The 25,861-nt window shown below is 53.8% G+C and overlaps 1 protein-coding gene across 4 annotated transcripts in view; it reads right to left on the bottom strand.

Annotated features, from left to right (window-relative positions):
* Apba2 (amyloid beta precursor protein binding family A member 2) overlaps positions 1-25,861 on the bottom strand; it is a 238,898-nt gene that overhangs the window by 184,860 nt on the left and 28,177 nt on the right. For all 4 annotated transcript variants that reach the window (XM_004852660.3, XM_004852661.3, XM_087188278.1 and 1 more), the window contains exon 2: positions 13,598-13,704. The gene's annotated coding sequence lies outside the window, so the exon portion shown is untranslated. The remainder of the gene's footprint in view (positions 1-13,597; positions 13,705-25,861) is intronic.

The following is a 25,861-nucleotide window of genomic DNA, read 5'->3' as shown; positions in this document are numbered from 1 at the left end:
GAGGTCAGTGTGTTTCCACTCAGGACTGTTATCCTTCAAGCGGCTTCCGTGTTGCCGGAACATAAGCACTGTGCAGTTCAGACCCAGCTCCTTAGCACAGCGAGGGCGCGGCCTGGAGACACATTTCACGGCGCATCGAAGAGGGTGCCGGGAGCCTCTGATCCGATGGACCCTAAGGGCTCTGGTTGCTCCCTGTGCTTGCTGGCTTTAGGACACCGTGGCAGAGAGCCCACGGGAGTGGGGCTGAGGGCATCAGGCCCCACGCCCCCACCCACACGGGGGGATCCGGGACCCTGGGAGTGGAAGCAGCGGCCCCCAGGAGGTCCCTCCTCCCCGGCCTTCAGAGTTCGGGAGTGGACGGAGCCTGCCCAGCCTCCAGGACAGCCCTGTCCTCTCACCCTGCCAAGAGGTGGCAGAGGCCAAGCATGCTCTGCAGCGTGCGAATTCAGCCGTGGCCAAGTGCCACAAAGGTGTGTGCCTCAGAGGCCCTGCCCCCGAGCACGGACCCCAGTGCTTCCTCGCAGGCGCCCTTTCCTCCTCCCGGGCGAGCAGGGCAAAGAGCCCCGCCCCCACGGACCTCGGAGGAGGCAGGCGGGGCCTCGCCCGTCTCGGATCCCTGCACCTCTTCTGATGCGCTCCTGGCAGCGGGCAGCTCCCTGGTGACACACCCTGGGTGAGGGCTCGGGTGGCCTCGGGGTCTGTGCTGGGCACGTGACAGATAACAGAGGTGCACTGTTCTGGAAGGACAGGCTGGACGATCTGAACTGCTTTCTCTTTCTGCATAAATATATTTGTGAGATGCACACTTCTATTACACCCATTTCACAGACTAGAGGGAGGGGGGCTGAGACTCAGAGAGGCATGGCACTCTCGGAGGACGCTGCCATGGGTGAGAAGACGGGTCACAGTAGACTCTGCCTCCAACCCTGGTCCCCTGCTGCTCTCACAGGCCCGGACACCCAGCCTCCACCAGCTCTCTCCTGGCATCACGGACGCCTTCAGCTTCAGCCTTCCAGGCGCCTCCTCGGTGCAACCCTTCAATTTCCCTGCATGGAGGTGGGACGGCCCATCAGACAGGAAGTCTGGGGCCTCTGGCGACACTGCCCATCACCAGCCAAATCTCCGCGTCCTTGCTCCCCTCCGAGGAACAGGGCCACCAAGAGGACCAAATGACCACCAATCGGCTACCCACATGTGCCTAGCCATGGAGACTCATCTTGCAAGCGGATCTATCAGTACCGGGAGGCCACAACGCCCTCTAAGACGCAGACCTCCTGCTGACCTGGAGGGACACTGGCCAGGCCCCCAGGCTCTGCACACGCTTGGGCCTGGGGCTCTGCCCTGGTGTGCAAGGTTACCTCAGCTGCCCCATGCTTCCCACCCTGGGAGGAGGTAACCGTAAGGCCAGCACAGGCCTGGTCTGGCAGCTCACAGGACAGCTGGCTGGGGACCGGGCACCCATGGCCTTCACTTGGAATGTCTTGCTCGGAAACTAAAATGTGCAAGGAAAGCTACCAGAAAGGGAGCCAAGTAGCAAAGCTGGAGGAGCAACTGCAAAATGATTGTGTGGTCCACGTGAACACACGCAGGGCCACTGCTAACCCTCCAAAGGCCACCACCCTTGTTATGGAGGACACTAGCATTATCACCTTTTTCTAGGATCCCTGCAAAACAAACGCTGTGCCTACTCTGACCTAGATTGAAAACCTCTCTAGTGGGGAAAAAAATCTTTCCAGGGGGCTAAAAAATTTCATTCCTCTACAAGCAATCAAATGAACATGCAAGAAAACAAAATCAAGATTTCAAAAATGGATGGAAATGCACACTCTCCTCTTTACCCTCCGGTGTGGGAACAGACAGGGGCTTCTGCCTAATCCTGAATTCTGCTTAAAAGAGATGTGCTCTGCATGGATAACTGATTGTTACAGAATTTGAACTAAAAGAGTCTAAAGTAAGCTAGATGGAAATTAACCCTTTTTTTCTTGGACCATTAGAGAGCCCTAGTTAGGAACAAGCTGGTGCCTCCCTTCCTGACCTCGGCCCATGCAAGCTGACGCTTCCTGGAGTCCACCCGGGGCTGGACACACTGCGGAGATGGAAGCGAAGCCCTGGCTTGCTCCACTGCAGCCCCACCATGCTCTCCAGCTAGAGCCCTGCTCTGTGAAGATCTATGAGCAACCTTGAGCACCCGTCCCAGCCCATTTCCTCTTGCTGTTAGGAAATACCGGTACTGGATAACTGGCGAAGAACAGAGGTGTGCGTGGCTCATGGCTCTGGAGAACAGGAGGCCCGAGAGAGAGCACAGACTGGCCTCCGGTGAGGGCCTCTGGTGGCATCATAGCAGGGCAGCGGGCACACAGAGGTGAGAAAGCCTGGGGACGATGCAGACCCCACCATTGTGACCTCATCTAAACCCAGTCACGCCCACCACCCAGAGCCTCATCCCCAGGTACCATCAGTATGTGACCTGGGGGATTAACGTCCCACCACATGAACCTCTGGGGACACATCCACAAAGCAGCAGCAGGCCCCTGCCAGCCTCTGCTTCCCAGTGACCCCTCGTCCTCACCCCTGCAAGGCCTCTGCCCATGCCAGGGAACCTCCCAGCAGTTCATGGCTTCACACATCAGGTCCCCCGGGCAGTGGCCCTCAGGGACATTAAAAGCCCCCTGCCTGGACACCAAGTTGCAGGTTCCAACTCCCCAACTGTACAGGTTACATGCTATGACACTATGGCAGCAGGTAAAGGCAGGGCCTCAGGTGTGCTGGGTGGCAGGAGCCCACCCCAGGCCACCTGCAGGCTCTCAGTCTCTTTAAGAACATCTGTGACCTACAGACTACCAAGCGATACAAAAATTCAAAGAAAGATGAGGTAAGGGCTCTCTTTGTTCCAAGTCACCCTGACAGGATGAACAGAAGAATCCCTGATTTTCTCTTATACAATAACACTACATGCAGCATGCCAGGGACCGGGTGGGGCACAGGGCCTGGGTCAACCCCTCTGTCCTAGAGGATGGGGTGCCTGCCCTTGCTGTGCAAGCATGGAGCTCCTTGGTGTGGCCAGCAGGGGACCCGGGCCCTCAGCCTCCCCACCTGCTGGGGGAACCACTGCAGATCCCACCTCAACGAAATGAGCAGGGCAGGCTGAGTAGAGCCTGGCACACTTGGGAAAGAGGAGAGGAAGAGAGGAAGGAGGAGAGGAGACCTGCAGAGGCTGGCTCCCGAAGAGCAGAGTAGAACCACCCGAAGTGCAGGGTTTCTGGAGAGCTGGTGCGGCAGGACAGCAATCTCCTCCTTCTCCCTTCTGCACAGGTGTGCATTTCACGCTGGGCTTCACAGCTGCACCATATGCTTTGGGACGTCTACAGTGGGGACTCCGGAAAACATCCCGACAGGCAGCTAACTCACCGGACAGGGCCCTTTCGCTCACTCTTTCCTGCCGCCGCTGCTTGGACGCACAGCCACCGGCTGGAGCTCACAGCCACAGTGCATCCTAAGATGCCCCGCCATGAAGCCCGTGTTGCAGGATGGTGGATCAGAGTTACAAGAGGCCGGAATCCCTGAAAACCCCACAGAGCTGTCCACTTGTCTTCTGTTCAATGGACAAAACATTAGTTTCTTTCTTGTTAAAGATACTGTTTCTTCTAATTTTCTGCTGGCGGATACTGTAACAGGACAAGGCTACTACTGGGCAGGGAGAGCAGGCAGCCACCACCTGCACATTATCTTTTCGATCTGTCCCAGACACACTACCAGACCCCACACGGGCAGCCCTTCAGGGGTGACCATCTCCTATGCCGTGGGGATAAAGCCCCGAGGCTGACGGTGACAGTCCTGACCCACCACCTGTTCAAGCAGGAGGAGGACCCAGGCCGAGGCAGAGTCAGTGCCGCATCTAAGCTGGCAGCTTCCCCCGTTTCTGCCCTCCCACACAGGCCCCAAGATGCCATCTAGACCCCGGGGAGGCCCCTGGTCACCGCGCAGGCTTTGCTCCACCACCCAAGGTTTTCTTCATTGTTCCAGAAACACCACCATGTCAGCCTCCAGCTTTCAAGGCCCTTGTATGAGGGAACTAACCCTGTTCACGAAGCCTGTGCCCTCCCCAATATGTGAATTCGGGGGACACATTCAGCCCATTGCAAAGGGCCTTTTGTTTTTATGCCTTTTGCGGCTGGAGCAGGACCTGGCTTTAAACCAGCCAGTGGCACAACACATAGCACCAGCTGTTACCAGCTGATCGTCAGCTGGAAACACAAGACCAACCTCCTTCTGGGGCATCCACCGCCTCCACCTTCAGGGAACCCTGGCCCTCCTGCCACAGGTCCATGCAAGGGGCAAGGCCACTCTGGACACTGCTTGTGAGAGTTAAAGAGCTCGCATAAAGCTCACATGTGTGGCAGAGGGAGTAGTGAAAGCCCAGCGAGAGGATGAGCTAAGACATGCAGATCCCGAGCCCAGCCAGCCCTGCACCTGTGCAGGACAGAGGGCCTCAGGGAGAGCTGCCCCTCGTGCCCCATGTCCAGGAACCCCTGTGCAAGGCCTGCTGCCACACTGGGGCTCAGAGTTCAGCAACCCCCACCAAGCCCCTGGGGCTTTGGAAAACCCCCAGGAAATCTGCCCCTGTGGCTGGCTGCAGTTCTCAAGCCCCCTGCGAGCGCAGACACACAGCCTTCAGGTCTGCCTCACCTGTCACGCTCCTGCCCCCTCGGGGTCCCCTCCCCTCCAGACTTCTCCCCAGGGGCAGACCACAACCTTCACTGACCCTGGGTCCGGCTGTGCATCGATGGGCCAGTGGCCTGGCTCCTGGGGACCTGAACAGCGGTCCCCACCATACCAGCCACTCCACTGTGCTCCGTTTCAGTTACCCACAGTCAAATGGGACCGGAAAACAATAAATGGAAAATTCCGGAAGTCAACAATTCAATTCATAAATTTTAAAGGACTTCTATCATGGCACATTGTTATAACTGTTCTATTTTATTATTAGTCACTGCTCTTAATCTCCTACCGTGCCTAACTTATGACTTAAAGTTTACGATACTTAGGTGTGTACAGGAAAGAGCGTAGCACACGCGGGTGAGTCTTACTCCTGTCCCTGCACAGGGGAGATGGCAGTGTTGAGAAGGGAGGGTGGGCTCGGCCACCTCCCGTCGCAGGGCCCCTGCCACGCGGACAGCCCAGACACTCCCGTCAGGGCGGAGGCTCGCTGGCCACCCAGCCTGTTCTGCTGGAACATCTGCATTTTAAAATGACCCTGCAATTATTTCCAGAGATTTAAATGGGATCCCCAAATATATACAATTAAGACCAAAATTGTAATCTTAAATTACTTTCACTTTGAACAAACATAGAACTTTCCCATCTCTAAGCAGATGCAGAAGGCGCCATCCCAGTTAACCCTCTGACGCTGCTGAACTTGGAGGGTGACAGCTCTGGACGCCCCGGGGAGAAACAACCCCGCACTGCACAGGGCCTGGCAGCAAAGTCCAGCAACCCCGCACCTTCTCCAGGGAGACAGGGACTGGAGCCTCGCAGTGGCACCAGCATGAGCTCCTGGTGGACAGGGAGCGAGCTCACAAGGTCCCCGCGCCAACTTGACTGGAGAGGCTGGGGAGGCTGGGGAGGGCAGCAGGCGGTGCCACGAGGGGCCCTTCGGCTCCAGGACCCAGTAAGCTCCCATTCCCGGGCCTCCACCAGGGCCCAGGGCAATAGGGCGAGCAACTCAGTGCCTCCCAGGAGGCCACCAGGGTGGGACAGGACGTTTACTGTCACCCAGGCTGGCAGAGGGGAGCAGCAGCCCGCATCCTCCACCAAACACGCCCTCCCCAGCCCAGTCCCCAGTGCTGTGGCCACAGGAGGAGACCAGGAGGGGGCAGGAGGCTTTCTTCACAGGGCTGTGCCCATGGAGGAGGAGGGGAAGGTGGCTTCTCCTTGCCTCCCAAGCAGGGTTCCTGGGGATGGCTACCTGGACTCTAGCTTGGGGCAGGGGCTGCTGCCTGGGTCTTCTCAGAATCCAGAAGCAGGAGGCCATGCCGAGCCTCTCCACCAGGCACAAAGAGCAGCTGTCCAGGGAAGAGCCACTTTCTGGAGTGCTCTGCGGGGACACCCTGAAGGGCCACCCAGAAGGAAGGCCCAAGGGCCCCCAGGGGGCCCAAGCAGTCACAGTCATCTGCCAGTAAGTTCTCAGCAGGACTATCTCCAAGGAAAGCCACATCAGAATTAAACCACTGCTGGACCTGAAAGGACCAAGCGGGCCATGAGCGCCACCACGGCCCTGTCCCCAGCCCCTCCATCCCTGCATGACTCTGGTCAATAAGGACGGAGAAGCAGGCACAGGCCCTGCCAGCAAGGAGGGAGGTCAGAAAGGCAAGAATGGGACACGCACAGCCGTCCCTCCCTCTGCGCCACCTTCCAGGACAGGTCAGGCTCCAGCCAGGCAGTGAGAAGCTCAGAAGTCGACGGTCACTATGTATTGCTGGACACAACTGTACCTGGGTCCCGGAGAACTTTCTATGCCTTAGCCAAACAGCACCAGGGCTGCCTGTGCTGACTCAGAGGGACAGTGAGGATAAAGACATAAGCTGCTTCCTCCTCCTTTCTTACCTCACGTGGGAGGTGCATGTAAGGTGCACACCACACCAGCAGCGGGGGACAGCAGCACTGGACATGCTTTAGGTATCAGATGCGACACACTCTTCTCCAACTCAGTTGTCAACCCAGAGTCCATGGGCCACAAAACTACACATGCAGTCTGCTTGAAGTATTTGGTCCAAACCCAGTTCTAGCCTGAGAACCCCACTGAGACTGTGGGTCTGGGAGGCTGGAGCAGCAAAGAGAGGCAGGGACACAGCCTCTGGGCTCCCATCCCAACCCAGCTCCTCCACGTTTCTGCTCATTTTTCACAGAGCTAAGTGGGCCAAGTTTACCCTAACATAACTGCTGGGACACTTTGATGCTGGGCAGAAGCAACTCTGTATTTAGTGGTAGGTGGCAGATCTGCCCTTCCCCCTGCTAGAGCTGTGGTCCTTAGGAATACACAGCTCCCCTTTCCCTTGATAGAGACAGAAAAACAATATTTTTTAGACTTGTGATTAAGAGAACAACAGATGGTGATGATTTGGAAATCTGTTCGTGGGAATCCAAACTGGCAGAGGGATCAACAAGGTGTGGGAAATGGGAGTGAGTTTGTTTTTCTGCAAAAACTGCTGAAGTCCCGTGCCTGCAGTGCCCACAGCAAAGTATTGGGGATGTAGGACAGGGTGGTGGGGGTTATCCACAGTAAGAGGGTGAAACAGGTGATAACTCGGAAGTGACCAGAGAAGAGCCCCTTCTCCTACGCCACTGGGCTAGATGCTGCCCCAGGCTCTGGCTGCAGCCCCACCGCAGGGCACCTTCTAACGACAACCACCCCACCCGGTAGGAGGGCCCAGCGTCACCTCAGGCCTGCACAGCAATGCGCTGGCTCCTGCACTGCTGAGGACCAGTGGTGCCATCTGCACTCTGTCTTGGCCCATTTTCTGTTGCTATAACAATAACTGGAGCTGGGTCTTATATTTAAAAAAGAAGCTTATTTAGCTCACAGTTTTGGAAGCAAGAAGTACAAAGTGGCAGCCCCCACCTGTCAGCCTCTGGCAAGGGTCTCCTTGGCTGCACTGCAACATGGTGGGGAAGCAGGAAAGGAAACAGCTGCGTGTGCAAGCGGCCAAGCGCACTGGGTAGGCTTGCTCTGTAATGACCCACGACCCACGCTGGAGAGCACCACAGGGTCCCCAGTGCACTACACTGATCCCTCCCACGGGCGCCCCCCGGCTACCTCCCATGAGGCCCCATCTCCTGAAGGTTCCACCACCTCCTGACATCACCAAGTTTCCAGCACATGAACCCTTGGGGGACAAACACATCCAAACCATAGCAGTCTCAGCCATCTGTGTCTCAAGTTCACCAGCACCACAAGGCACAAAAGACCACACCAACGGGCAGCCATTGTGATGGGTGGCTTGGGCTCGTTATTTGTCACTTCTAGGGTTTTCATTCAGAGCATGCCGAGCTCTTTTGTAGGCATAAGGATAAGCAGGAAGACAGACAAAGTTCTGGAATTGTGGGTCCTCTTCTGCACAGTTCTGGAGTGCTGTCTGGAGCTCATACTCTAATAGGGAAGACAGACGGCAAAAGAGTACACCATCAAATAAGAAATGCAATGCCAGTGGGGATAGGAACCAGGAGGGAAACCAAAGCACACCAAGAACCGGGGTCTCAGCTCCAACATGGAAAGGGTTTAGAGCCCTCGCTCCCATCCTTACGGCAAGACAAAGCTGGACAAACTGAAAACCAGTGAGTTTTCTTGGGCTGATCAGAAAACTGCATTTGCTAATCACCACCCTGAGATCTAGAGAGACTGGCAAATCCAGGAGGTCACCCCTGTGGTCTGATGATGTGCAGCAGAGCCACCACAGCCTGAGTCTGGATGAGTTCAGCAAAGTGCTGGAGGCTGAGTGTGGGCTCAGGTGACAACGAGAAAATCCTGGGGGCCACAGTCTTAGAAGCCCCCAAGCTTTAGGGCTTTATCCCCAAGATCTCCACTAGAGGCTTACTGTGAAGAGCCAGGAAACATCGGCTTGTGGCTGTGGCAGAGGGAGGGGCCGTAATCCCTGCAAAATACAGACCCTTCTCCAGAGCCAAGCAGGAAAGGCTCGGCACCCCTGCTTCAGGACCATGCGGAAGGGCAGCCTTGGACTCCAGGGGCCATCCTGTCTCACACCCACACCAGCAGAGCTGTAATAACATTATGTTAAGTCAAAGAAGCCAGACTTAAAAGGCAGGGCACAAATTGTATGGTTTGTAATTTACAGGAGGTAAATTCATAGAGAGAGAAAGCAGATTGGTGGCTGCCAGGGACTGGAGGAAGGGGAGGAATAATAAACAGCTGCTTGCCGGGGATTTAGCTCAGTGGTTCCGGCGCCTGCCTCGAAAGCACAAGGTCCTGAGTTCGATCCCCGGTACCAAAAAAAAAAAAAAAAACCCAAAACACAGCTGCCTAATGGTTATGAATGTTTCCTTCAGGGATGGTGAAAATGTTTTGGAACCAGATAGAAATGATGGTCACAGAGCATTGGGAGTGCAATAAATGTTTAAAATGGTTAATGGCTCAATGTAGGGATGGATAACGAAAACGTAGCACATATATACACCACAGAATACTACTCACCACAAAAAAATAATGATATCCTGCCATTTGCAATGCAGGGAACTGGACATCATCCCACTGAGAGAAACAAGCCAGGCTCAGAAAGACAATACCAACTGGTCTCCCTCCTAATGTGGAATCTATAAAAGTAGATCTCATAGGAGTTGGGAGTAGAATGGAGGTTACAGAGGTAGGAGGGAGTGGGAGAGGTACCAGGCGGGGAAGGCCAATAAATAGATGCTAAGTTACAGCCAGATAGGAGGAAGAAGTTCCGGGCTGCTTCCCCACTGTAGGGTGACTATAGAGAATGATAAGGTACATTATATTTCAAAAAGCAAAAATGAGTATTTTCCCATAAAGAAATGATAAATGTGGGCCGGGGATTTAGCTCCGTGGTTCTGCTGCCTGCCTTGCAAGCACAAGGTCCTGAGTTTGATCCCTGGTACCAAAAAAAAAAAAAATGATAAATGTTGAGAGAGATAGATTTGAACATGGCACAATGTATACATGCATCAAAGCATCACATGGTACCTCATTAACATGTGCAATTTTTACTTTTTTGTGTATGAGTTTTTAAAATGAATTTAAGATGGTTAATTCTATATTATGCAAATTTACCTCTATTTTTTTATAAAGACCTACAGACAACATCCTATTTAATGCTGAGACACTTCCCTGCCCCTCTAAGCCTGAGAACATGAGGAGGGGAAGGGAAGGCGTGCACAGGGTGGCTGCTCAGCCGGGAGAGGGACCACACAAGGGTGAAGGTGACCGTGCTGACCTCCCGCTTTGAGGAAGAAACAACACAGAGAACAAGACTCAGAAATACAATCTGATTCTGAAAAAATTACACCAGACAAAGCACTGGAGCGGGGCTGAGGTTGACGGCCACAGGGAAGAGGGAAGAAGAGGAGAAGCCCTGTCTGCCCACCATCGCCCCCTCCAAGGCCCCGAAAGAGCAAAGAATAGAGACAACAGCACAGAAAGAGGACAAAGCAGAAGGCAGGGCTACTGGACAGGGGAAGTAGCCAGACCTCGGCAGCTCAGAGGAGGCCAGGGGTGCTCTCAGAAGGGGACACAGCCAAGTCCCAAACCCACTGTTCCTCCTTCAGCAGCCCATGCCAGATGACCCATGACAGCCCCATTTGTGCCTGCTCTACCCCCCACATCAGGAGGCCATGGCCTCATTCTCTGAAGAAACCAAAGTATAGACAAACCTCTGACACATGGTGGGTTTAGTTCCAGACCACCGTAATAAAGTGAATATCAAAAGCGAGGTATAGGAATTGCTTGACTTCCCAGTGCACATAAAAGTTATGCTTATACTATACTGTATCTATTAAGTGTGCAATAACATTATATCTAAAAAATGCAACATATATTCTCTAACTAGAAATTGTTGCTAAAAAATGCTGATGATCATCTGAGCTGTTGGGAAAATGCCACTGATGGAACTTTCCGTGTAAAGTAGCCACAAACCTTCAATTTAAAAAAAAAATGCAGTATCTGCAAAGCACAATACACTGAAGCACAATAAGACAAGGTATTCCCATATTTTGGATCTGGGGGATGTTTGTTACTGTTGCTTGATGTAGCCTTTCCTGACTAATACACGTTGTATAAAGATTTCGCCCAAAAAGACGGTATAACTATATTGGTTAAAGGCAGAAGCTCTAAGCAGGAAAATATATGCATTAAAATCATCTTTACCACAATAGGTAGTCAAGAAAAATGACTGCAGGTGAGGGTTATGCCTCAGTCATAAGCAGTTGCCTTAGCATGCACAAGGCCCTCGGGTTCTCAATCCTTGGCACCACACACACACATCAGTGCCTACATATTTTTCTACAAATATGGAGCTAAGTCCCAGAAGAAACAGCTAGGAAAGCTGGAAGTGGTGAGTGGGAGGGCTAGGAGAAAGGAAAGAGGGGAATGGAATTAACATGAGAAAATGAAAAAATGGAAACAAAGTCTTTGTAAATAGGAAGGCATGGAGGGGTTGAAGGGAGGGCGGGGGAAGGGGGAAAAATAAGAACCAAGAGAGATGATGTAAATCTCCAATGATGAATGTCCTTATATTGTATACCTAAAAATGTACCAGTAAGAAAATGGAAAAAAAGCTGGAAGTGGTAAACTGGGGCGGAGGTGAAGCAGGGATTGTATAGGAAAGTAAAGGCAGTGGCCTGCTATTTTGCTGCCAACTTCTAATATATGTATCTGTAGTAATCTGACTAAACAAACATAACTTTGCAAAAGTGAACGGAGACATTGGGCCATGGCAGAGGCAAAGTGGGCAGTGCGACATGGCAGAGCTAGTGGGGGCCTGGTTAGAAGGCTGTGTAAGCAAATCCACGCACAGGCCAGGACGTGGCCTGGAGCCGTGACAGGTGCGGCTGAAAGCTCTAGAGCTGGAAGGCAAGGGTCCAAGCTCTGCTTCCACCACTCCTGAGTGTGAACAACAGCCTGTTTCCTCCCTGGCCCTCGGTGGTGACATCGGGGAGTAACGGTGGCTCCCTCAGCACCTTGCAGTACATGAGAGAATGAGGACTGCCTCTGCTACTTCTTAAAAGCTTCAACAAACACAGCCACGCATCACTTAATGACGGAGATGCCTGCTGAGAAGCGGGTCATCCAGTGATTGCTTCATTGTGGGAACATCTCAGAGTGATGACGTAAACCTAGGCTGTATGGGGTGGGTGTGTGTGTGTGTGTGTGTGTGTGTGTGTGTGAATTATATATACATGAGAGAGCCTATGGCTAGAGGGCCATGATGAACAAAACAACACAACATTAAATTAGTCACAGAAAAGATGATGTGACCAACACATGGGGTACACATGAGCTGTATCAGGTCCTTGCCACCATAACAGGACACACTGCATTACAATCAACTCATTCTTCTTATAAATACAAGGAGTACATTCTAAAAAACATATAAAAATATAGTATAGTAAATATATAAATAAGAATCATTTATTGCTTTAAGCTTTCTGTTACCACACACACACAAAAAAAAACCCTGAGATAATCAGCTTATGAAGTCCAAGGGTTTATAATTCATACTTCTGAAGATTTCCATCCATGATTGGTTGGCTCATTGCTTCTGGGCCTATGACAAGACAGCATATCACAGATGACAGGAGCACACGGTGGAGCAAAGCTGCTCACATCATGACCAGGATGCACAGGAGAGAGTGGAAGAAGAAGGCGATGAGGTCCCATAATCCCCTGGGAGGCCATTCCCCCAATGACCTTACTTCCTCCCGCTAGGCCCCACCTCTTAAAGGTTCCATCACTTCCCAACAGTGTCAAGTTGGGGAACAAGCCTTTAACACATCAGCCTTCAGGGTACATTCCAGATCCAAACTATAGGGATCATCTTTCTCAGGTTATTCTGCCCTGTGCATAATTATGTGCAATATTTGTACATGACTGGTGGTAGAATAGATTTTTCACATGGCATGTGGCTGTACTTGAAGAAGCTGCCATGCAGAGTGGGCTCCTAGGGCCACTTGGGTCCCTGGCCCCATCACCAGTGACAGGAAGGGACACCCAGGAATGTGTCACAGAGGACAGAAGACACTGGGGCAGCAGAGGGAAGGGACAGGTGGCTCCCCTGGACAGGATCAACAGGGTCGTAGGAGACACATGTCTACTGTCAGGCCATTTGTCCTCAAGCAATGCTGGTTCTCCTTCCTGTCTTTCTTCTCTAAATACATTTGTCCTCCGAATCTACAGGTGCCACATATATGGATTCAACCAACCACAGACGGGAAAATGTTTTTACTCTAGCAAGTTCCAAAAAGTCACCACATACCAAGCACCATTCTGGGTCCACGGGATGTCATGATGCATGGGCAGACCCCTCTGTCACGCCTCCTGCAGCTCACAGATCCCAAATCCTCTCAGCACTCATCGGCTAAGCATTGTTCACCTCACGACTCACTTTACACTGTGTAATCAGGGTTGCAATGGCTGCATCCACACTGAACGTGTGCACAAGTTCTGCTTGTCGTTTTGTCTATGTGATACAGCTAGTTATTTCCATCGCATTACATTGCCTGAGGTATGAGAAGTCATCCAGAGATGATGTAAAGTGAATGGAAAGATAGCCTAAGTTCTATGCAAATACTATGCCATTTTATATAAAGGCCCCACCCCGGCATCCTAAGATTTTGGTATCTGTGTGGATTCCAGGGAACAAACCCCTACAGATACAAAGGAACAACCATAAGTGTAAATTTGTAAAAGCAGAGAATGATTTTTAAAATTAGTGCATTGATGCTTCTGTTAGAAGGTGAGGGCCCTGCAGGTCTACCTCCTCTCACAGATGCCACTTAGCACATGAGCTGAGACTCCTACACGAAAGGCCAGTCAGGCAAAGCACCAGGGACGGCAACACATCCCACTCACCGGGAATCTCCAGGCACAAGACGCCTCTCACTGGGTCCGCAGGACACTCCGGGACTCAGAGGTGGTTCGCTCCCACGGGAGGCAGCAATGTTTAAATATTCAGAAGACTGTAGGAAAAAAAGCACAAACAGGGCATGAACCAGCCGCGGAAGCAAAGAGCTCATTCATAAAGAGGGGCGACCCACTAAACACAGAGCTTGCAGCCTGTGACCTCAAAACAGGAAGAGGACTCCAAGATTCCCCAGGGCAGGCAAACAATTGGAAAGACACAGTCAAAAGCTGACCACGATTCTCCCCGAGATTTCAAGGGAGCCCTTGTCCGTGCATGCAAAAGTCAGTGACCATAGATAACAAATGTTTTGAGGCTGTGTGCGAGCGGGCTCCGTGCTAAGCACACAGGGAATGTATTGCTCAAACTCTTCTGGAGAAAGGTATGGGAAACCCTGGACATTAATATTTCAGGTTTCATTTGCTCTCACAGGAAATGAGACACATTCATCAAGGCTCTGTTCCTAACCTGTTTCTCTACGGTAGCAAGCTGGTACAGGAGGTGCAGAGCTTAGTGTGGCTGGGGTTATTTGTCTTCATGTCACATGGGGGGGGGTATGGCTCAGTGATAAGAGCGCTTGCCTCACACGCAAGGCCCTGGGTTCAATTCCCAGCACTGTAAACAGTGTTTGCCACAGATGACAGTGGGGAAGAGCCTACCGCAGACACTGAACAAGCCCTCTGCAAAGAAAAGGCCATACTGCAAGCCTTGGGGCCCAGAACAAGCCCCTGGGGGGACACATGGCTCCTGCAGGCGTGGCCTGGGGTCAGCATGGAGCCAGCGACCCCTCCCAGGCCAGTGCAACCCTCATGCCGCCAGCTGAGTCTCTGCACAGAACCAGACTGGGCCGCAACCGTCAGGAAAGCCTAAGCAACCTCCACGCGCCTCTGTTTCCTTCTCTCCGAAAACGACAGCAGCCCTGACACTGTGGCTCGGGCCCCACCTCAGGCACCCTCTCCCAGTTCCTCTCGCCCTCTTCTTCCTCCCAGGCCCAACCCAGAGCTTTCACGTCAACCACCGCCTTATAGGCTGCTCCCCGAGCCGCGTCCTGCAGGCCACCTCCTGAGTGCAGTTACGCCCCTGTCCTCCTGGGCCCACTAGGACACACGGGAGGGTGACAGGTGCTATCCACTCGCAGAACCCGGGCCACCCCATACCCCGCCTGCCCCCCTCCCATGGTATGCAGAGCACTTACAGCCAGGGGCTGTGACAGTGGGAGGGCAGGCGGGCACAGCACTGCATGACACTCCCTGGCTGCCCCACGGCGTGTAAGGGGACTGAGGTCCCAGGCGCAGGCTCTGCCTACAGCTGCAGCCCTGCGCCATCCCACCACAAGGCCCCATGCTGCCTGTGCATCGCTTCTTCTACACTCCTATCTAAGCCATTCCCTTTACTGTTCCCATGGAATTTTCCTGGCAAACTCCTACTCATTCTTCAAAACCCAACTAGGGGAGGCATCCTGAACTGCAGTAATAATCTCACTGTTCTTAGCCCTGTCTTTTTTTTTTTTTTTTACATTCTTATTAGTACACATTTGCAGTACATGAAATGTACCATCACCTTGGGGACTGGATACATCTACATAATGCATCATGTTTCATTTTTTAATCTCTTTCCCTTCCCCCCCTTTCCCCTTTCTCCCTTTTCACTCTTGTAGGAATTATCAATCTTAGCTCACGTTTATGGAATACGATGTTTACATTCACTGAGGTTATTAGGATCCGATACCTGGCAGGCCCTGATTCCACTTACCTGCCTTCCCCGCCTCCCCTCACCTTTGGTCTCCTGGATCCCTTCTCATTTCAGCATCATCCCCGTGGCTCCTCCAGTCCATCCTCTATTATCCTCTTTGTTTGGACTTTGCCTTTAGCCCTGTCTTGCTCCTGCCGCTCTCACAGTTGCTCCTGACCACCTCTCCAGCTCCCGCTAGGGCTCCTGCTCCTCTGGGGCCGGCTTCCTCCCAAGACAGCACAGCCCTGTAGCCTGGAAATTCTCCTGCAAGCCGGCAAACCTGCACAGGCGGCCTCAGCCACAGAGCAGCACTAACGTCAGGAGCTGCAGAGCCTGCAGAAGGTGCTCCATGGTGGGAGGAAGGGCAGATTGGGCAGAAAGGAAGCAGCCACAGACGCAGCTGCTGGAACTGTACAGAGTGCTGATCGCCACACTCAAACTGCTTCTTATCTGATAGGCGGCAGAGTTTCTGACGGTGCAGAAAGTTACCGTCTCCAGGGTGACCTGGAGGAGCAGGGGTCACTGTGAGCGCCCAGATGGGAAGGCAGAGGTCACCCTGTGGGTCACACCTGCAGCGCCCCTAGAGGAGAAGACAGAGGCAGGACCCTCCTGGCATCACCCAAGGGGTAGGGGGCTGATCGGGAGGCCTGCAGAGAAAGCCCCACCACCAACCTCCACCTGTTGCCGAGGCCCCAGCCCTGCGTCCTGAGTAAGAAAAGGCCTGGGCCTGCCCACTGCGCCAGGGGCCACCCACCAGCTCCCAGAGCACAGGCTCCCACATGGCCAACTGCAAAACGACCTTTAGCAGCTCATCCATTAGCTACCACGGTGCCCCCACCTGCAGCGTGTTCCTGAGGCTAAAAGTACAGCCGGCTTCCCAGCCAGGCTTCCTCCACAGAACGTCCAGGGGCAGAGCCGCTGCCCGGAAGGCAGGGAGCCCACGACCCCCACTCACCCTCTGTTCCGCAGCACCGTGGGGCCGGCCCACGAGGGGCAGGGCACAGGCTCTCTGCACACTGCAGTGTCCAGCAGGCAGCCCCCCTGGCTGGGCACACCCATGCCCGGCCCTCCTCCCTGGGCTCAGCCACTGTCCAGGCCTACCCAGGAAAAGCATCCGCACGGAAGAGCAAGACACCCTAGGCACTCACAGAACCCTGCAATCATCAACTGGCACCCGGTGGAGCACGGCTCCCAGCTGCCAGCTGCTGCCCTCCACCCTGATTCTCGACCCAGGAAGAAGTGGGGCGGCAGCAGCTGGGCCCCAGCATCCTAGGCCAGAGCCAGCTTTCTTCTCCTAGTAACTCCTGCAGTGGGCCTCTCATGAGGCATGGTGACCAGCCGGGAATGGCCAAGCCAGGCCTGCCAGGGGAGGCCAGGGCCACTGGGAAGACAGCAGCTGGCCACATTAAGACCTCCACCCACAGACCCTGGCTGGCCTGGGGCCCCTGGACAGCAGAACCAGGGCCAGGTCCTGGAGGTCGGAGCTCCTGGAGGCAGCCTGCCCTTGGAGCCCAGGGCCACTCCATCCTTTCCAACCTGCTGGAGTCACCTCTTGCAGGGAGCTGACTTCACGCTGCATCTGGATCACCCAGGCCTGTCACGAGCCTTGCGTGCTCACAGCAATGGGCAAGTGCTCTGCCCACCGCCTCCTGCAGTCCTCCCTCAGCTAGCGGGAGAGTTCCCACCATGTCCCAGCCCAGACTCCCCCTCAGGTGGCTCAGCAAAGCCATTCTCCAGCTGGTAGCTGAAGACTCTGCGACGGCTTCCAGGGCAAAAGTAAACTCCAGGTGTGGGAAGGCAGCAGTGAGCCTGTACAGACCAGGCGGCCAGGGCCGGCCCTGCAGCCCAGAGGACCCTGCCTGGCGGCTCTGCCCAGCACAGACCCAGCCGGGCTCCGGGCAGCTGAGCAGCACCAGGGCCCTGTTCCTCTGAGCAGCACGTGTTCTCCCGAGTACTCCCGGCTCTGCCAAGTGAGTGTCCACGAGGCCCTCGCGTCCCTCTGCCTTGAGACCCTACGTGGGTGCCCCGGTGCTGGGAACTGGAGAACCGCTCACCTCTGCCCTCGAAGCCCCCTGGATCCACTCACCCTCAGCTGCTTAAGCTGAAACCTTGCAGCCATCCTGGACCCAGCCCTTCCCTTGCTCCCGCACAGCCCACGCTGCCTCTGCCTTCGAAACCCAGACTCCCGGCACTGTCCCTGCCCCCATCAATGCCCTGGGACCGCACCTCCATCCCCTGTCCCCCTAGATGGCCTCAGTAGCTCCTAGCAACTCACTGCTTCCGTGACGCCCTCCTGGTCGCCCAGCCCAAAGGGTTCCTCCTGGCCTCTGAGGCCCAACACATCTGGCAGCCACCCTCTGCTCCCCCACCACATGCCTTCCTTGCTCCTCCCAGAACACACAAGCAGGGGCCACCTCAGGGCCTTGGCACAAGTCACTCTCCAGGACCTCCACATGCTCCCCCCCCCCCCCTGCCAAGTGCGGCATATGTGTTCTCCCTGACCGCCATATGTAAAACCATGGCATCATTCCCCAGCCATCCTTGACCTCCTTCTCTGCTTTAGGTTTCTCCACTGCACTTACCATCCCCTAAAATAAAGCATCTTTTTTCTTTCCAGTACCTAGAATTGAACTCAGGACCTTTCACTTGCCAGGCAAGCACAGCGCTGCTAAGCTACGTCCCCTGCCCCTACAGCATCTTCATTTACCTGGTCACTGCCCACCTCTCCTCACTGCAAACCAAGCTCCATGAGGGCTGGAATCCTGGTCACTGCTCGGGACGCACTCAGGGATGACGGCCTGAGTCTGTGCCCTCGGTGTGCAGACCACGGCCAGACCCTCTCCCAAGGGAGGGGTGCTCTCTACTCACACAGTGACAGTGACAAGACTCCTGCCCTGCAGACCGCCCAGGGGAAGGACACAGCAGCCCTTTGGGATCTCACTGCGGAGAACCCAGAGCTGCAAGGGCTAAGTTCAGCTTTTCATTTTGCAGCTGAGGCTCAGAAGGCAGCACTGTCCGCCAGGCCCACCTGGGCTACAAGCAAGGCCCTCCACACCACACCACAGTCCTGATGCTTCTCAGGGACACACTGCAGTCACGGGCACTGAGCAAGGAGCCCCGGGCTGGAGCAACTGCCTGTCCTCGCAGCCTCAGGATCCCCCCAACCACGCAATCCCTTTGCCTTCCCACCTCCCAGCAGTGTCGACCTTGGGGAGCCCTTGGGAGCAGGGCTGGGTTAACATAACACGTGCCAAAGCCCAGGGCCTGGGCAGAGCTGCATGGGGACACTTGAAAAGCAGCACCGAACATCCCAGGCTGCCCTGGGACAACATGAAAAAAGAAATAAGAAAAGCTCCTCAGCAAAGACAGAAAGAAATTCACATTTTAGGCAAAATAATGAAAGCAAGTGGAACTCAGTGGCCTGAACAACATGAATGGCCTTTTGCTGGATACCCTTCCAGAATGCTCCTTACTGACCCACAGGACCGTGTCCCTGGTGCCTTCTGAATAACACTTTGTGGTGGCAGGGAATATCCAGGCTCACCATGATTCTCCTGCAAGAAAATAACACTCGCTCCTTGCTGGAAGGAAGTAGCCCCATCATGGGTAAGACAGATGAAGAGCACTACACCCAGAGCTTGTTCCTGTCAGCAGGGATCCTGGGGAGAATCCATCCCACCCAGCACAGGAGCCCCAGTTTCCTGTGGTCCTGAGAGGGAAGAAACAAGTGATAGAGATGCACTTCAGCCTGCAACATCGTCTGCCCTGGTGCCCATGCAGGTAGATGAGGAAACAGGTACCTGGGGGAAGGAGCTTGCCCTGGCCTGAGAGCTGGTTGGCAGCGGGCGCCTCCTAATCTCTGACCCTGTGGGACAAGGCTACCAACGCCCGCATGAGCTGAGAGGGCTGTGGCCTGAGGGGGGCTCTTGACTGGCCACTTGTCCGTGTCCAGCTACAGCGGCCTGGGCTAGTGCTGGGTTCACAGGCCAAGTCCTTGGCCCAAGACAAAGGCCGGGGGGATTCGCCCTCTCACAGAACCTCAAATGCATAGGCCCATGCCGCCCCTCAAGACCCGTCCTTCACAAATGGTCCCAGGAGCCTGGGTGCTTGTGAATGTACCCCCATTGAAAGCTGCTGGGCTCCAGGTATTCACAGTCCCTGGCAGCATATACAACAGCCCCCAGAGGCTTACACAGGCTCTGAAGGCCACAGGGACACCCAGGAAATGGCTGAGGTAAAAGAATCAGATGGACTGTCAGGAGTGCCTCGTGGAAGTGTTAACAACCAGGCTCCCAGGGCTCAGAGAGTGGAGCTGGGCAGGAGAAGCCTGCGGCAAGACCCAGGCCTGGCAAAGAGCATGGAGGTGCATACGGTGTCAGGGCAGACGGACTGGGACAGGCCCGCCCGGCCACCATCGCTGCCGGCTCATCTTCTGATGGATGCTCTTTGGCCCACAAGCTACAGCTTGGAAAGTTCTATCCCTAGGATGACTCCAGGCCAATCTGCCCAGTGGGGAGAGACGCTGGCTGTGCCTGAACCTCTCCGTGTGGGAGCTCATTGCTGAGTGACAGCCCTGCAGCAATTCTACCCCTGTCCTGTCCTACCAAGCCAGCCAATGCACAGCAAGAGCAAGTTGCTGGCTCAAGGTCACAGAGCCAAGTTCAAGGTGGAGCCAGGACTCAAACTGTGGGCAGCCACATCCGGAGTTCTCCCTGCCCTGACCTGTTTCCCCGCTCCGTGTGTGAGCAAGCGGGGCTTAACACATTCACATTCTCAGGACACAAAGGAGGAGACGATGACATGGCCATACGGAAGTATTCTTAAGTATAGTTTTCTGCTCTGCCAACTTTTGAGATGTCATGATTTTGTTTTACGGCAAAGGGACATTTCTTTTTAACTTTCCTAAAAACATCCTCAAAGTGTTCAAAGAGGTAAAACGTCACAAATTATGCACAAATTCCCCAAATGGACTAAATTTTCCCATGACACATGAACTATTCCTAATCGGACGGATATGAACTTGGATGGGGTTCTGGCACGTTGATGGTTCCCGTGACCGCTGAACACTAGACTAGGCACCGAGCCCCCACCCACTGCCTGCTCTCTGGCTGGGCAGCCCTCCACTGCTGGCAGATGCAGTGCCTTGTGCACACTTCACAGGTGCCCAGGGGAGTTTCTGTTTGACGTCCAGGACGCCCTAAGCCAGAGGCGTCTCTCTCCACACCTCCAGGTGCGGCTAACCGGCATCTCCAGCTCTGCAGGTCCAAGGGGAGCCAAAGATCACACGCAATCCCCCGCTCGGCCCAAGCCTCCCATCCAGCAGATGGCGCTGCATCACCCTGCTCGGATCTCCGGGGCCCCTCCTTCTCCCCCTCACCACCTCCTGGCTGCCAGTAGATGATGCAGACTCCAGCTTCGGAAACCCTCCTCCTCCTCCTCCAGTCCGCCACACACCTGGGCCCTGGCCTCCAGGCACTGGGGCCTCAAGCCTGCGACTCCTGCCTCAGCCCTAGGCCACTGGTCCACTCTCCAGCCAGGCTGCTCCCTCGCTGCACACTTGGGTGTGTACAGTGCTGACACTCAACCCAGTGTCTTCTTGTTTCACAATATGTGTCATACATTTTGGTCCTTATTTATACTTCCGTTTTCTCACACCAGAGAAACCATGTGATAGTTGAACATGTATGACTAATTTATTTCACTTAGGAGTGTGGTCTCAAGGTGCCTCCATTTACCTAGAAATGTCTCAAGTTTATCCTTTTGTTTTCCTCCCCGTCCAGTACCAGGGATGGAACTCAAGACCTTGTGCTTGCGAGCCAGGCATGGCACCCCTGAGCTAAATCCCTGGCCCCAAGTTTATCCTTCTTTATGGCTGAGTAGTACTCCATTGTATAAAAAAACCACATCTTCTTTATCCATTCATCAGTTGATGGGCACTTGGGCTGTTTCCAAGATTTAGCTATTACAAACTGTGCTATAAACATGGAACATGGGTGAGCATATATCACTTTGCTATGATGCTTTTCTTTTTGGAAGATCCCCAGCAGGGGAAGAGCTGGGTCCAATGGAACCTCTAATTTTAGTTCTTTGAGGAATCTACACATTAATTTCCACAGTGCTTGCACCAGTCTGCACTCCCACGAACAGTTGTGAAGGGTTTCTTTTTCCCACAACCCCTCAGCATTTGGTATTGGTTGATTTCTTGATAGCAGCCATTCTTTCTGGGGTGAAATGGAATCTCAGTGTTGTTTTCATCTGCATCTCTCAAGTGACCAGATGTTGAACGGTTTTTTATATATCTATTTGTCATTTGTACTTCCTATTGTGAAATAAGAAGAAAATGTTCGAATGGGAAGGGGATGGGGAGGAAGAAGGGTAAAGAAAAACAGGAAAAATGGAAACAAAGCTTTTGTAAATAAGGAGAGGAAAGGGATTTGAAGGGAGGGGAAGGGAAAGGGGAAAACGAAGAATCAAAAAGTGAGACTAATAAAATTTATTGGACTCAAAAAAAAAATCTCAACTTCCAAATTAAGATTTCCTTATTTGTCAACGTTCTCTGAATAAGAAAGGACCGTATTTATCCAGTCACATTTTATAAATATTCTTATACTTCATGCCATTCAACAAACATGTCCATCTTAGAATCTGTAAGGGAAACCACAGCGGGGCTGGGGCGGCGGGAGTGGGCACGGGGGGTGGGAATGGCCTGGAGCCGCACAGTGCTGCCGCTGTCGTGAGGCGCTTAGCACCACCGCTGTGCACCTGGCGGGGTGGGCGTTGTGGTGAGTGTCTTGCATCTCCACAAAGCTGCTGAGAACAGAAACCCTGAGTGGGCCGCCGGCCTGCTCCCTCCACACCGCCCGGCCCCTCCATCACCCAGGTTCCAGGAGGCTGGGAAGGCCTGCCAGCCCCTCTCTGCACCCCTGCCCCCCGGCCCTCCTCGGAGGTCCTGCAGATGCCACCTGCGGCTCTCCACGCCAGCTGCACCCCGGCCCACTCCTCCAGGCCAGCCCATTCCCTGGGGCCCAGTGCACCATGGCCACTGCTGAGGGCTGTGAGGGACCCAGCACCGGTGCCAGGGCTCCCACTGACCCACTGATGCTGACTCAGCGATGGGCTTATCCCCTGGACAGAGCAATGCTCGGGCTGGCCCAAAGGCTTTCCAGGCCACCATCTGAGGGTACAGGGCTCCCGGCTGCACCTGCACCCCTCAGCTCCACACTGCACTTGAGGTCTACTTAGTCACAAATAGCCAAACCCTCAGAAGCAGCACTGTCTGGGCACAGGGGCAACTTGGGCCAAAGTCCCCTGGGTGAAACCTGGAACCTGGTAGAACACGTAGGCCCCTCCAGGCCTCTAGCTCTGAGGGCCCTGGGGGCCCGGCCCGGCTGAATAGCCCACCCCTGAGGGCTGGGCACAGGCGCTACCTCCTGAACAGCCACAGCCAGGACACATTAAGCAAGGCTTCCCTGTGAGACGGCAGGCCACCGCCTGTTCCAACTGAGATGCCCACGGCCGGGCTGCTTCCTGTTCCAACAAAAGGAGAGGCTGCTTCTCAGTCTGAAAGTCTCTGAAGCCCCTTCCCACCGTGCCTCTGTTCATCCTCGAAGGGAGGTGGCGGGGCAGCAACACTTAGTGACGTGGGTGCTCCCCCGGGAAGTGGCAGCAGCCCCTGGCGGAACATGTGCCCTCACCACTCTCCGGCCCTGGCGGTGACACGGAACCCTGCCTCCCACTGCGCCTGTGTCCCTCTTCCTTCCCGAGTGGCCCATGGCTTCATTTTTTTTAGGTCTCACTGTGTGCTAGCCACCATTCCAGTTGGCCACTCCAAAATGAAGAAGGGAGTTCTCCGTGGAGCTCAGCTGCCCTGGTTAGAATCCCAGCTCTGCCTCCACCAGGCTCTGTGACACTGGACATGTTGCTTAACCTCTCTGGGTCTCATTTCCCTCACCATGGAATGGAAATAGCACTCTCCACCGCATGCAGTGATACGGCTCATCACAGAACAGTCTCAAACACTGCCTGCAGTGTCAGCAAATGCTGCTCATGTTAGTACTCCTATTTGGAGTGATTTGTGGAGAAAGGGATTTGGGGCAGCTCCACTATGGTACCCTGGAGTCTAAGCAGCAGGCAGCTGTGCTGGGGAAAGCAGATAAAAGTGGCTGGGGAGGGGACACCATGAGCACCATTCCCAAGAAACAGCAAGGCCCCCCGAACTGCAGCAGGGCACCCTCCCACTCCCCATACCACAGGGAGCCAAGACACAAAAGGACTGCATCCGGGCCTTGCACACAGTAGGCAAGTGCTCCGCCACTGAGCTACATCCCCCCCTTTGCACTTCTTTCTTTGAGACAAGGGCCTTCTAAGTTACCTAAGGCCAGCCTTGAACTTTCAGTCCTCCTGCCTCAGCCTCCCTTGCAGTTGGGATTACAGGCATGTGCCACCATGCCCACCCAAAGGGACATTCTTAAAGCAGGAATAAGTTCCTGACACAGAAACAACTAACCATTTAGGGAAACAAAAGTATGTGAGTTGAGTCATTGTGTATTTGTCAAAATGCACAGAATGTTCACCACAAAGAGTAAACCTTAAAGCGTACACAGGCCTTGGTGACCAGCACTGCATTACTAACTCATGACATCAACGTAACAAGGGGGCTGGTGATGCATGAGGGGTGTGTGGCCCAGCTAGGAACAGGTGCTCATTTTCTTTTGCAAACCCTAAAATTTGTGAAAAACTTACTCTGTTAATTTTTTTTTAATATAGCAGTTGGAACAGTATTCAGTAACAGTGAATACAATTAAAGAGCCAACAAGTAATCTGGAGGATGCAGCTGAAGGATTCTCCCAGAATGCAGAGCCAGCAGGCCCTGGGAAGGAGCCCTGAATGTGAACTGGCTCCTATGGACACTGCCAGGGCTGTCCAACCTCCCACAGCACCAGCATAAACCTGGGCATGCAGATGCCTCTGTAGTCTGTCACTTTTAGAACACCGGAAACAACCCAAATGCCCATAAATAGGAGAATCATCAAATTAACTACAGAAGAGTCCACATGCTATAATGCTCTGAGGCACGGAAAGAAATGAAAAACAAACACACACAAAAACAGGTGGGCCAAGAGGCACTGGCAGAGAGAGATCTTAAGGCCCACAAGTGTATGTGTACTGATCCCATATACAGACGCATGAAGCTGGCTAGAAAGTGCGTCCCTACTCCCAAGCCCCTGCGCGGAGGTGCAGTCGGAAGTGTAAAGAAAGGGGTGGCAGTGCTCAGCCTGACGCCTGCCAGTGGTTTCCTCCAGTGCGCCCTCCGGGGAGGGCAGGGAGGTAGGAGATGGGGCGTTCACCTTGGCTTATGACGTGTGTGTGCGGGTTGGCTCTTCTACCGAGATGCATTTATTATTTGCCAGCGTTATACTTGAGCCCAGTCTGTGCCTTCGAGGGCTCCCTATTCCTGCTGGGGAGATGCGAGCACAAAGAAGGACCCGAGAGCAGAGCAGATGGAGGGAGGAGCCGACTCCACTCAAGCCCCACTGCCCTGCTGGCGGCACTGAGGTCAACGTCACAGAAGCTGTGGGAAGCATAAGACCCATCCCCTCTGTGACGCCCGTGTCGAGACATCCCCCCAAAGCCTCACGCGGTCGTAGATGGGGCGTCTTCAGAGGTGGCTGGATCTAGAGTGTGGGATTGACTCATGGTGCAGTGCTAGGCTCAACAGCACTAGGGTTAGAGGTGCGAGTGCCGCCTGCCCTTTGATAAGATAAAAGGGGCAGAGAAACACCGTTTAGGCCCCTGGTTGCTTTTGCTCCCTTGTGGGTGTTCTCCTCTTCGATGCCCCTCTGCCATGCCACCCTGCCTTGGAGCCAGCTGATTATAGACTGAAATCTTTACAAACTGTGAACTAAATAAACCTTTTCTCCCCCGACTTTGGGTGTCAGGAATTTTTTATCAGCAACAAGAAAAGTAACTAAGGCAGGTGGGTGGGCAGGCAGGCCACTGCCATGCGGTCCTGGGCAAACCAAAAGTGCTGCCCTGAATGCAGGCAACGGACTGTCTTATTTGTTCAAGAAAAGCCAAATGATCCAGGGCTGTTAGCTGTGTCCTTTCTTCCTAGCGAGACCTAATTGCCGTTGTCTTTCCCAGGGATCCCGTCTCTGAATAGAGGTAGGAAGGCAGCCGGCAAAAGCCTAGAAGAGCAGAACTCACTGCATCAGAGTTTCCAAGCCAGAAATGAAGAACTCACGAATAGATGATCTTCTCTTCAAAAAGGTTTGTATATATATTCAAAATTAAACTCACATCTTCTTCAAGTTCTTTTTTAATATTAGTCAATTGATGCTTCTTACTGCAAAACCTAGATGTTTAACAGAAATATTTTTCCTTACTGAAAAACCAGCAAAAGTAGCACTCATTTAGTGACCCTTCTTTTTGGAAAAGAATAACATCAGATGGCATTGAGCTAATCCTTGAAAATCAACACCTTT

This window comes from Heterocephalus glaber, unplaced genomic scaffold (genome assembly GCF_053883595.1).
Source record: "Heterocephalus glaber isolate CG9 unplaced genomic scaffold, H.glaber_assembly_v1.0 deba00001531, whole genome shotgun sequence".
Lineage (NCBI taxonomy): Eukaryota > Metazoa > Chordata > Mammalia > Rodentia > Bathyergidae > Heterocephalus > Heterocephalus glaber.
The sequence above is the reverse complement of the archived record's forward strand: the minus strand, read 5'-3'. Positions and strand labels throughout refer to the sequence as shown.